Raw genomic sequence first — 12,088 nt, 5'->3', positions numbered from 1 at the left:
TGGATAGTTTGAAACTTCCTGGCTTGCTTTATCCAATCATGTTCCCCGAGTAGGCCTACTGAGCATTTTTTTTCCTTTCATTATTTTTTCAACTATATATGAAATCATTCGACACTGCTCTGTTGCTGACATAAACTATAGTTTATCTTATTAAATGTGTATTGCTTGCTTATAGCGCCAACTGCTGTTTTTTTTTTTTTTTTAACGTCTTGTAATCTTGTAATCGGCCTTTTTACTATGGTATGTCAAAAAATGTCCCACTTGCCGAATGGGGGGTGAGAGTCAAGGTTCAACACCTCATTAGGTCTCATCTCATTTCAGCACCGCATTTCCAGGACCCTAGCAATGATTTAGTTGTTTAATTGATTCAGTTTCATTTATATACTGCTAACAATCCCTATAGCCCTAAACCTTCCAACTAGTAACCCGATTGAAATATTCAAACTAATTTAAGTAATTAAAGGGTTAGTTCACCCAAAAATGGAAATTATCCAATAATTAACTCCCTCAAGTCGTCCTAGCTATTCTTCTTTGAGACGAATAAAATGAGTTATATAAAAAATGTCCTGGCTCTTCCAAGCTTTATAATGGCAGTGACTGTTGGGTCGTTTTTGAAGTCCATAAAAGTGCATCTGTCCATCATAAAACTGCATCTATCCATCATAAAAGTGCATCTGTCCATCATAAAACTGCTCCACACGGCTCCGGGGGGTTAATAGAGGACTTCTGAAGGAAAGCCATGTGTTGTAAATATCCATATTTAAAACTTTATAAAGTAAATTGTCTAGCTTCCGGTGAATCGCCTTCTGTATTCATCTTACGGAAAAAGTGTAGCGACTCCCATAGTTCAAAATGCTTGCAATACATCTATAATTCTGTTCATCTACCCCACAACACCATATTATTAAACACACGTTAGACACTTTATTTCTACTTTTCAAATGTTTTTCTTAATTTTTAATTGAAAATAAATGCCTTTCTGATCTGATATGTGACAGAAAAAGGGAGTAGAGCGTGTTGGCAAAAGATAGATTCGAACCTCGGGTTGATTTGCGGCACAACTTTCTGTCTTGTGTCTTACCCCTCACTATTGTCACTGTAAATGATTTGATGACTTTTGTCATTTTGTCTGACCCAACCAGACATTTAAAAAATGATGCAGACTATTTGTACTTAATGTAAATTGCATCTACAGCAGTAAACAATTCCCACGCTTCCAACCACTATTTTTTTTTGTGTGCTTCCGATGCCCATGGATAATTTACCATATAAAGAGATAAATATGGATTTGTTTCTTCCACAATGCATGGCTTTTCTTCAGAAGGCCTTTATTATAAGGCCATTTGAAGCAGTTAAATGATGGCTATAGATGTACATTTATGATGGGATGGATGCACTTTTATGAAGATAGATGCACTTTTATAATGGATAGATGCAATTTTATGATGGATAGATGCACTTGTATGATGATAGTTGAACTTTTATGATGGACAGATGCACTTTAATAATGGATAGATGCACTTTTATGATGACAGTTGCACTATTATAATGGATAGATGCACTTTAATAATGGATAGATGCACTTTTATGATGGATAGATGCACTTTTATGATGGATAGATGCACTTTTATAATAGATAGATGCACTTTTATGATGACAGTTGCACTTTTATAATGGATAGATGCACTTTTATGATGGATGGATGAACGTTTATAGACTTTATGGAAAAATTATCCAACATTCCCTGCCATTATAATGCTTGGAAGAGCCATTTTTAATATAATATGATTTTATTTGTCTGAAAGAAGAATGTCATATATACCTAGGATGACTTGAGGTAAAATCATCAGATCATTTCATTTTAGGGTGAACTAACCCTTTAAGTTTAAAATGGCCTTGCCTGCTGTTTTATTAAAAGTAAGGTGGAGCAAGTTTGAATATAGAGTATCCTCTGTTGGATTACAGTTGGCTAGATGGCGCTGTCGCAAAAAAACAAAAAAAACAGGGTCCTAAAAATGCAGTCCTGAAACTGCAGCGGTCCTCAAAGTGCAGCCTCCGGTACTGCAGGCAGATCATATTGTGCTCTTTCTTGCAGTGACATCTTTTCCTTAATGACGGGTTTACAGCCTGTCACTCAAATGAGATCCACCAATGGCAAACCACAACCATTCAATCTATTCCATATAGACAACATATAAAAAAATAAATAAAAACAAATTCTTGTTACAGAAAATGTTTAATTTGGATAGACTGTACATCACAAGACTATCACACTAATGCTGACTTTAATAGTTAGAAAGGGTCAAATAAGTTGGTTATGTTTTTTACAGAATGAATGTAAGTGTGCATTGAATTGGAAGCTGGGTCCCTTTCAACAGTCCTCTTCTGTCTAGTGTGCCAAACTCCAGCCTAACAGTCTGACGCCTGTCACTCAGTGTCTGTGAGTTCAGGGCGAGTCTAGTCCCTCATAAATCATTAATGTGGCTGCCTCAACATCTTCAGATGTCTGTCTCTGGAGACCACGAGGCCACTGGTGATTTGTGACATTAGAGCATTGAATGCGTATCTTCCGTCTCCTTCCTCTATATTAGGGGTGTCCAATCCTGCTCCTGGAGGGCCAATGTCCTGCAGAGTTTAGCTTCAACCCCAATTAAACACACCTGTACCAGCTAATTAAGGTCTTATTAGGCATACTAGAAACTTTAGCAGGTGTGCTGAGGCAAGCTGGAGCTAAACTCTGCAGGACAGTGGCCTCCAGGACCGACTGTGGACCCCTGCTCTATACAGACAACAGTCAGACCTGAGCCGGACCGATTCTCATCTCAAACGAGGAGCTAATTAAATAACACACGCGGGGAAGAAGAAGAAGAAAGGCACCAGTGACCCGCTGTCACAGGGTTATCTAATGGTTAATTGCACACTTTAATAAGCCCGTATCAAAAATGGAGAATAAGCTCAAGGAAATAAGATTAACTAAAGATAAATGCTTTTTTTAAAGTGTTTGTTCTGTTATCAGTTGTGCATAATTATCTTAGTAAAAAAAAACAATAAAAAAAAACAATCAGCAGATTCATTCTCAGTGTTTTCTCCTTTTACTTCAGTATTATTTATGCAACTTGTTTTTTGTTTTGTTTTTGGTTAATAGTTAATACACTATAATAGTTAATAGTGTATCTGAGGCACTGCCCACTGTCTTGTTTTATTTTGTTATAGTGAAGTGAATGCATTGCCTACATCTTGTTTCAAATGTCTATAATAGTGAATTTGATAAGATTTTGTCATTTTGTGTAAAATCAGTGCAGCTGGATCTGGTCAAACTAACCCATGCATTAAAATGGACACTCGCCAAGTGCCAAATGCCAGTAAAAATTGCCGTTTCTGAGTATATAAAACAGTTCACTCTTTAGCTGGAAATGATTTTTATGAATTCTAACAATGCGATGTTGTGAGAACATGAATGTGAAAAAACATGAAGGGTTGATCCAGTGTAGCTCCGTCACGAAAGTTTGTCTTGTCAATTGAAATATTCAAGCATTAAAACTCAGTTTGTTACAAAATACCGGAGCGAACGGCCAGAACTCTGTTTTAGAGATCGCTTGAATACAGAATTTAGTTCTCTTTCTTGCGCTTGAACAGACATATTCAAACCAAATTATGTCAAAAGGCCCGTCTTGGCGAGTAAACATAGTCGGGTATGTCTTAAGTGAAGGCAAACAGCTGAGAAAGAAAACAAATGTGTATCAGTATATTGGAGCCGTGCAGCTAGTGACGGCAGTCTAATATTCCTGTCTGTGTTTTTTTTATGTTAATCTAACAAAAGACAAAGAACAATCACTTACTTCTCTGAACAACTTTTGTAACTTTAATAAGGATTAATCATGGCTGGCACATTTTCTTAAAGCTACACTGAGTGATATTTTCCCCCATCTAGCGGTGAAAAGGTATATGACCATCCAGTGAATAATAAGCTGTGTCTCATTTCAGAAGGCTGCGTCATCCGGAGGTCGCATTCAAAGGGTGCATACGTCATAAGGCCGTCTCATTTCAAAAAAGTGAGTAGGACTCTCCAAATGCGACCTTCGAATGCGTCCTTCTTTCACAGGAATTCGGAGTGTGCATGAGGTGTAGCCTTCGCAGCTGGAGATAACCCACAATTATTTGCGTCTCCGTTAACAACCGTCATATTTTTTTTTTTATATTATATGAAAAAACGGCACCACCACCAGACATACATGCGAGCGTAGGTGTGGTGTTTAAATGAAGTAGTTCAAGCTTTTTTTGTTGTTTTTTTTAAGCTCTATTAGCTCAAACAGATAGTTGTGGTAAACAGGATTACAACTGTTTAGTGCATTTTAAACGTTTAGAATAGTACATTGATGTCAAGACAAGAAACATTTCATAGTCATTTTCAAGTTATAAATAATTGTCATTCATATAAACTGCCCTGAGAGCGCAACGAGGCTGAACTTGTTGGCATAGCAACGCGATACTTCCTGCCTGTGTGTCCTACGAAGGACATTTCGTTTAATTCTGATTGAGGACACTCCGTACTGCATCCTACACAGGATGTGTCCTCCGGAGGACGCAGCCTTCGAAATTTAACGAAATGAGACACAGCTATAGTTTCTGTTTCTCTCAATTCTGATTTTGTTTTAACTCCTACGGTGGCCGATTTAGTCCAAGATTAACATGACGATCCCCCTCTTCACATTCGACACGGTGCCATCGAGTGTTAAAATGGAAAGGCGAAGCTTGAATTTACGGGTATGTCCCTCTTTGGCTGCTGTACTTTCAAGATGGAGGGGCATCATGGCGACCGGCATTCGAACCCCTCACCCGTATGTATTTTCAATGGCATATTATAAACTTATGAGAATACTTTATTACTTGAAAGAAGTAAATATACATTAATGAGCACATATATTTTTGAAAGAACTAAGGGTTTTTAGCTACGAATAAACTAATAAAGTTACACAGTGAAGCTTTAAGTCACCGGCCATTTGGTAGGTGTTGCAAAAAGTTCATTTTAGGCCCTGCATGTAAGTAAGCACACTTTGTGTCAATTTGTTTAAAATATGTTTAATACAGCTGAATGAAGCTGCAATGTTTTTTCGTCCCTATTTTCAAACGAAAAAACACTCGGCTATAGTGAAACAGATTCTGTTGTAAGAAATTACATTTTCATCCTCATCTCCTTTTATAAAGTTAGCATTTTAGAAAGTCCTTTCGTGCCACATTTACCGTTAGCTTATTCACTGGCGTTTCCAAGCCGCTTTGGCACACTATGCTTTGTTAAAAGCACAATACAAATAAATGGAACTGACTAAATGTAATTCAAATGAGGGTGTGTTAGGTCAAGGCAACATCTCTAGCCAAGTTTGTAATGACAATCTCACAATTTATATTCGCAAAACTAATTTTGGTTCAGCCCACACTGTTCTATCTCTCCAGACCTCACCGGTGAAATTAGCAAGTCCTCTGCAAAGAACGTTGATGGAATGAGTACAGCTGGGAAAAAAAGAAAAGAAAATCTGAAGGGCACTGAACAAGGTGCATTGTGTATCAATGAGCCATGGCACTTTAAAACGCCTGCGCAGCCGGACACAGGTCAGTCGAGGAGCCGTGTCTCACCGAGATAAAGCTCTGTGCACAGCGTACATAATCATCCTGTTATGATAAAGACCATTGTGTACAATTGTCCATTGTGATTTAAATTATGAAAAGGATGGAGATAGGAATATCTTCACTTGCACTTGAGGAGGCAAAACACTAAGGGATCTCAAAGTTATTTCCTCTTATCAGTGAATGGGACAATGTCCTCACCGTCCTGCTAATTGATAGGTATGTACTGACTGGGTTATGAACAGTGCAAAAAGCAAAAATAATGAGAAGAGCGACATTATTTTCTGTTTTGATGTTGCATATGGTAAGATTATTTCTTAATTGGTGTTTTGAATAAGATAATTGCCCACAACCAGAACTTAAAGCAGTTTTACTGTCAGAATGTGCCTCATGGCTACAGACCAATCTTTAATATTGGCCTGTGGAAAGAACAATTTTGTCTAATTAATATTTTCGGCCTGAAGTTAACTTTCAAATTGATAGTGTAAGTATATGTGTACATATTTCCAAACCAGCCCTCATCTCACCCCAGACGTCCTGAGAAGTGGCATACAGGATAAAGATGAAGACTTCTGTCCATATTCACTTCAGTACACACACACACACACACACACACACACACACACACACACACACACACACACACACACACACACACACACACACACACACACACACACACACACACACACACACACACACACACACACGTTTGTTTCACTATATTAGTGAGGACATTACATAGACTTCCATTGATTTTATATCAGGTTAATGATATTTTCTATCCCCTAACCCAACCCCTATCCCTAAACCTACCCATCACAGAAACATGAGCAGAACAACAGATTTAAATAAAAACATGTTTTGGCCGATTTATAAGCCTTTTTAACTAGTGAGGACCAGTCCAATGTCCTCACTAGTGGGTCATTTTCATGTTTACTATATAAGTGAGGACATTTGTGTCCTCACAAGTATTGCCAAACAAGGAACACACACACACACACACACACACACACACACACACACACACACACACACACACACACACACGCACACACACACCCATCACAGGAAACATTTTGCATTTTTACTTTCTCAAAAAACTCCTTCTGTGTGATTTATAAGATGTTTTCCTCATGGGGACCTAAAAATGTCCCCACAAGGACAAGGATTTCGGATATTGCCATCTTTGTGGGGACATTTTGTCCCCATAACTTAGGGATTACCAGCCCCCAACCACCACCACCTTTTTTTTTTTTTTTTTTTACAAAAAATACAATAAAATCCATAAAATTACTGTTTTCAATGTAAATATATCGTAAAATGTAATTTATTTCTGTACATTTCAGCATCATTAATCCAGTGTTCAGTGTCACAGGGTCCTTCACAAATCATTCTAATATGATGCTGAAGAAACATTTATGATTATTAACAATGTTTTGTTCTTTTGAAATTTCTATTCGTCAAATAATAAATGAATAATCCTTAAAAACATGTACCATTATTCGCAGAATAGAAAATTCTAAAGAGGAGCATTTATTAGACATTTTGTGACATTTCAAATGTCTAATTTAATGTCTTTGCTCAATAAAAGCTTATGAAAAAAATATTATTGACACCAAACTTTTGAACATTAGTATATATAGATACTTATCCGAACCAGCCCATATCTCCACCCCAGATGACCTGAGAAGTGGCACATAGGATGAAGATGTTTAATATTCAAGGACTTCCTCCATCTTCGACAGAATATTGTTTACATGCAAAGCGACCTCTTTGGCTGATAGATAATCAAACTGCTCACCAAGGGCACGCCGCTGATGAAAACTAAGCAAAGGACGGAAAAACATCACTGGCTTTGGGTGCTATATACCATCAAATCACGGCTTTGTGTCATGTCAGTGGATAAATCAGGATATGAAATATTTAGAGGAAGTTCAAAGGTAGCAGCCAATCAGCAGCGAGAACGCACGTATGAAGAGTAACAACTGGGGTTGATTTAATCTCTTAATTGGAAACATAAATCTGTTTGTCTAAGCATTGATTTGTCCAATACTGTTATCTGCTCTGAGATAGACATGCCCGCGGTGCAGTCTGAGACTCTGAGTACTTGACCACACATGACTATAGAGATGAGACGCGTGATATTATCTTTCTGTTGTCAGCCGAGTTTCTATTCTGATTGTGATATTCTCACTTTCAGATCATGTCATCTGTCCACTCGCCTTACACTGTCAGAAAAAAAGGTACATTGCTGAGGCGGTACCCTAAGGTACAAAACCAAAAAGGTACAAATAAGTACCTTTATGGCACTAATACACACTCTTAAAGTAATAATATGTACCATTTAGGGGTGAGTAAGATACAAAGATACTGGTGAAAGGTGAGTAAGATACAGGGCCCTATTTTAACGATCTGAAATGCAAGTGTCAAAGCGCGGAGCGTAAGTAACTTTGTGGGCGGGTCTCGGCGCTGTTGCTATTTTCCCGGCGGGATAAATGGCTCTTGCGCCCGGCGCAAATCTAAAATGGGTTGGTCTGAAGTAGCTTCATTATTCATAGGTGTGGTTTGGGCGTAACGTGAATAAACCAATCAGAGCGGCATCCAACATTCCCTTTAAAAGCAGCTGCGCAAGTTCCATTGTGTATCGCTATTATTATGGCGTATTTACCAGGCACACGCCAGAAGCGGTTCACAGCCGACGAGACTGATGTTCTTGAAGAGCAGAGAAAGACAGAGAAGTTGTGTTGTATGGGGATGGGAGAAACCACCCAAAATAGCGTCGGTTAAACAGTTGTTTCAGTTTTTCAGTCGATTTTTTTTCCTGGTTCTTGACGGACAAACCAATTTGTCAGATGTCCTTCCCTACATATATGTCTTGCCACTATTGGGCAAACAGGTCTGATCCTTAATTACTACAATTAGCCTGAATAATTTGTAAGCTAGATTTATGCCTATTTTTTCACATCTTTGTGGCACACCACAATGATTTCCGTCATCTAGTGTTAATATTTTTTTTATTGTAACAATTTATGATTTGCAAAAATAACTGTTGCATCTGTGTAGATTACATGAGCAAAGTGTATGCGCGTTGTGCTCGCTATACATTATGGTCAAGCATGCGCCCTTAAAATAGCATAATGAACAACGCGCAGCGCGCCGCTGACTTTAGACTAGGTTTTTTCTGGTCAGTGGCGCAATTGTTTAATGGAACAGCAAAATAGCTCCAGGGATTGTTTGCGCCGGAACACGCCTCCTTTTTTTCGCTGAACCGCCCAGGGAGCGCAAGTTCATTCACTAGTTTAGCGACGTGCTTCTGTGGAGGGAAAAGCGCGCTTTGTGCGGGGGCAAAATAGGAATGACACATGCGGCGGTGTACAAAGTCAATTGTGCTGGGTGCAAGATAGAGCCCACAAAGATACTGGTGAAAGGTGAGTAAGAAACTTTTCACTTTTGTACCTTAGGGTACCGCCCCAGTGACAGAACTGTACCTTTTTTTCTGAGTGTATAGTCAGCTAGAGGACACTTAATATTCAGCATTACTGATTTGACTGCACTGACACTATAGACCCATTTCACATTTCCGGGTTTCTCAGAGCGGAAGTCGTCATAGTTGGTTTAACTTTTACAGCGGTGAACGAGATAATACATTAAATATATATTTGTTGCGTCCCCATTTTATCAAATAGCAAAAGAAAAACACAACAATAGTGATTTCACAACTTTCAAAAAGAGGGAAAAATAGAGTGAGATTGATAACGACAGTGAAAAGAGAGAAAGATGTACATTTTCCATCACTCCTATAGATGCTGTATTAGAAACTCGCTCACAGCAGCGGTAAGCTGTTTTTTGTCATTTGATGCAAAGTAATATAACACAAACTATTAGTGTTATAAATGTACATACAATAAATAAAAAATGAAATTCAAAAAACGGTGCACGATTTGCAATATTGCTGAGTGTTCAAACGCATCACCACAGTCTGTGAAGAGTCGATTGAATGAGAACTGAGCTGGACATCATCATTTAATGAAGGAAGATCTTTACAGCGGATCAGAATCAACACTGAACAATGGCACTATTCTCTTTTTGAGCTGCTGTACAGAAGAAATGAACTCTGTTTGCATCACTGAATCAATATGTTCCTGTTATCACTGTGAGGCTGCTATGAAACAATCTTATAAAGCGCTATATAAATAAAGGCGACTTGACTTGCTGAGTCATAAAACTCTCTTTGGGCTACGACTAATTCTGTGATATAAAAAGAACAATAAAAAGTTATAAAAAGTGCTGTTGTCATATATGCGGAATTCTAATGGGCAAGCGTAAGGATTTGAGCGAGTTTGACAAGGGCCAGCTTGTGACGGCTAGACGACTGGGTCAGAGCATCTCCAAAACTGCAGCTCTTGTGGGCTGTTCCCGGTCTGCAGTGGTCAGTATCTATCAAAAGTGCTCCAAGGAAGGAACAGTGGAGAACCGGCCACAGGGTCATGGGCGGCCAAGGCTCATTGATGCACGTGGGGAGCGAAGGCTGACCCGTGTGGTCCGATCAAACAGACGAGCTACTGGAGCTCAAACTGCTCCAGAAGTTAATGCTGGTTCTGATAGAAAGCTGTCAGAATACACAGAGCATCTCAGTTTGTTGCGTATGGGGCGGCATAGCTGCTGACCAGTCAGGGTGACCTCTGACCCCTGACCCCGCCGAAAGCACCAACAGTGGCACGTGAGCATCAGAACTGGACCACGGAGCAATGGAAGAAGGCGAGCCGGCGGAGGCAGTGTGATGCTTTGGGCAATGTTCTGCTGGGAAACCTTGGGTCCTCCATCCATGTGGATGTTACTTTGACACGCTCCACCTACCTAAGCATTGTTTTTTTATAAAACAAATTTTTTTGCATTAATTATTATAATAATTTTAAAAAGCTGGGAGTCCTTGAAACAAACAATCAAATTTGTTTCATTATTTGTTTATTATATATTTTGTCTATATTATAAAGTGTATTAAATTGCACACACACAATTTTATATTATATATATAATTTTAAAGTGTCTGTGCAGGATTCTTCAGCAGAGCTTTACTTTTGATAAAGTATCAAACTCTAAGAGTCCAGCAGACACCAGACAAGCTCTCCTGCATCAAAGCTTTGGTTACGATGAAGCTCCTCATGGAGTGACAGTCACTCACTCAGCCGGTATCCCACAGTGAGCCGAGCGGACCAGCTTCATGTCCAGAAGAGTCCTGTGAGATCTGCCTTCAAAGACTCACGACAACATCCACTGGCCGAGCACACCGAGGTCACGACCTTTCCTCCAGGATTGGACGGCCTTTGGCTTTGAAGGTGAGACAAAAGTTAGTGGTACAAAAATAAGAGAGAATATAGGCCATGAACGCTTCTATTTGCAGCTGTCACTGGAAGAGAAGCTTTGTGGAGAGGGTTATAGCAGCTGTGGATCGCATTCATCCTCACTTTCATCTCAGAAGTGTGTTTTCAAATGGAATCAACTTGCACTGAAAAAGTGAAATCAAACGTAGAGAAGTCATCGCTCACATCCTTTCCGACGAGTGACTTGAGGCTCAAATCTGTTTTGTCATTATTCACTGAAAAATATATTTTATAACAAGATTACACACACACACACACACACACACACACACACACACACACACACACACACGCATGTCGTGTTTTCATGTTTAATGGGGACTTTCCATAGGCGTAATGGATTTCATTCTGTACAAACTGTACATCCTATCCCCTTACACTGCCCCTAAACCTACCCATCACAGGAAACATTCTCAAAAAGTTTTACTTTCTCAAAAAAACTCCTTCTGTGTGATTTATAAGATGTTTTCCTCATGGGGACCTAAAAATGTCCCCACAAGGACAAGGATTTCGGATATTGCCATCTTTGTGGGGACATTTTGTCCCCATAACGTAGGGATTACCAGGTCTCACACACACACACACACACACACACACACACACACACACACACACACACACACACACACACACACACACACACACACACACACACACACACACACACACACACACACACACACACACACACATATATATATACTAATAATCATAGGTGAGTATATATTTACATTTATGCATTTAGCAGACGCTTTTATCCAAAGCGACTTACAACTCAGGAGTACAGGAAGCGATCCGTCAAGAAGAGGCAAAGAAAACGCAAAGAAAAAAAAAAAAAAAAAAAAATATATATATATATATATATATATATATATTATATTGTGTAGTTTTTCTGTAATTGTGAAATTTACAAGCCAATTCTGCTTCTCCAGCATTTTTTTTCTCAGTGTATCACAAATTATATTTTAAGATCATTTCTAATTCACTGGAATTGGCTGAACTCATAGTAATGGATTTTCTGTAAGAGCTGTGAGATTTCTCATGCTTTCTGGCTGTCAGGATGTCACATTTTTCTTTGAATG

The sequence above is a fragment of the Pseudorasbora parva genome, chromosome 19, assembly GCF_024679245.1.
Source record: "Pseudorasbora parva isolate DD20220531a chromosome 19, ASM2467924v1, whole genome shotgun sequence".
NCBI classification, from domain to species: Eukaryota; Metazoa; Chordata; class Actinopteri; order Cypriniformes; family Gobionidae; genus Pseudorasbora; species Pseudorasbora parva.
Note: the sequence above shows the minus strand (reverse complement) of the source record.